The sequence below is a fragment of the Brassica oleracea genome, chromosome C9 (genome assembly GCF_000695525.1).
Source record: "Brassica oleracea var. oleracea cultivar TO1000 chromosome C9, BOL, whole genome shotgun sequence".
Classification (NCBI taxonomy): Eukaryota; Viridiplantae; Streptophyta; class Magnoliopsida; order Brassicales; family Brassicaceae; genus Brassica; species Brassica oleracea.
The window spans coordinates 8,347,014-8,349,152 of record NC_027756.1 but is presented as its reverse complement, the minus strand read 5'-3'; positions in this window follow the sequence as shown (position 1 = coordinate 8,349,152).

The window sequence follows — 2,139 nt, the reverse complement described above, 5'->3', positions numbered from 1 at the left end:
TACATGTTTGAGGTTGCATAATTAGACTAAGAATAATTACATGTTCTTGTGTCTAAATCCTATTAGAACTAGGATTTAAAATTTAACCTCAAATCTGATCGCATGTTTATTGGAATTTCCTGGAAATTTAAAACTTAATAAATTTAAATTAGAATTCCAGAATTTGATCATATGAAACCTAGGGATAAAATTTCATGATTAGATTGAAATTATTCATATGCTAATTGATTAAAATCGATTAGACCTAAGAAATTGAAATTGCATGATTAAATCCTATTAGAAAATAGAAATTATCTTGATCACATGCTATTGATTGAAATCTGATTTGGTTGCTAGATCACATGATATGTTTAATTGGCCGAAATCTATAAGAATCCTAGAACCATTCGGATTTGGCATGGCCGAAACTTATGTTTGGCCTAATGAACAATCGTATGATCTTTAAAGCCTTGGCCAAATGTAGAAGCTTGGCCTAGCTTAAATCTTAATCAAATGCAAAGTCTAAATTCTCTTGGCCAACCTTTAAAAGACCTTGACCGAGGGCAAAAGCTTGGCCAAATTGAAATTTCTATTGGCCAAATATGAATTCTAGTCAAACTAATAGAATCTCTTGGTCAAAGCATTTTGGTAAAATCATCTTGGCCGAATCCCCTTGACCAAAATTCCTTGGCCAAAGTCTTTTGAATAATCTATCTTGGCCGAATTTAAATATCTATTAATCTAATCGGACTTAATTTATTTCTGGCTATTTGTTGCACAGTTTGATTTATTTATTGCATGATGTTTTCAAAATTATTGTCTAATGGAACAAAATTTGATATTAAATTACCTAAGTTTGGGATTCAATACGAGATAAATGAACATTAAGTGTTATTATCTCGAGGGGGAGAATCAGAGAATCCTAAAATTCCTAAATAAGATAAGCATCAACAATAGCCCAAATAGAACTCGGCCAAAATCAAATCTGAAAACAAATTGCACAACAAAAAGATTATATGGAGATTAATGATTGGCAAATTCCGGTTAAGTATGCGACATTCTATTGAATGGTTTAAGATATGCTGCCCCTTTGAATAAGAGAATTGATAATATAAGTATTCACCATGATATTTCAAAAATAAGCAAGGAATTTTGTGGGATTGATCACCCACGGATGGACTGATCATCCATCATATGTGACAACATATGGTTGTACATATCCTTGTCAAAATCCGCAATAAGTTTGCAAGAGTAATTGGTGATACCGGTAGGATTTATGAATCCTTATAAGTTGCAGCAAAATTTGTTCGCATAATGCCAAAAAACAAATAGAGACTCTCCCATGAATTTGATAAAGGGTCAAGAATTAATGTTCCCATATAGAGAACTTAAATAAGTTGCTCCACCACAAAGTTATAAGATGGGATCTGAAATTGAATTAAGTGTATACGTTGGATATAAATCTCCATAAGAATACATAAGGCCACGAGAGATATGATTAAGGCTAAGCCATGGATTAGATAAATCCGTATATCCAACATCAGGGAGAGAAATAATAAGCTGGTAAACGATTTCGAGAATGAATAATGATCCTCAAATATGAATATAGAATAAGAGTCCAAAGAATGAATCATTCTTAGAATTTAAACAAGTTAATTGCCAGACATGTTTGATGACCCAAACTGAAATATACCAGCAGGTTATGCTTTAATAAAATTGATATTGAACTTAGTTAAGATAAGACGGTTCCATACATGTATTACTCGAGCATAAAATTGAAATGGCAAATCCGAAATTAAGGTTGTTCAAATGAAACCTTAGACATGACCATGAATAAAGATCAGGTACCTGAAAATAATAAGATCTAAATGCATTATGTCATGTCTGGATTATAAATAGAACCGGTAAAATAATATCGACGTCGATGATGATATAATATTTGAATACAAAAGCACTTGACAAAAGCGAGGATCATGAAACCAACGTCTATCATAGAGTGCACTCAGAGAAATTACTCAGAGAAATTGATTAAGCAAATTAATAATGCTATAAGACGTGGTATATGAAATCTCTTAAGAGAAGAGATGTAGTCAAACCAGTTGGACATAAGTAAGTCTTTGGTGAGAAAACATAATAAGAATGGCGAAATTGCATAAGGTT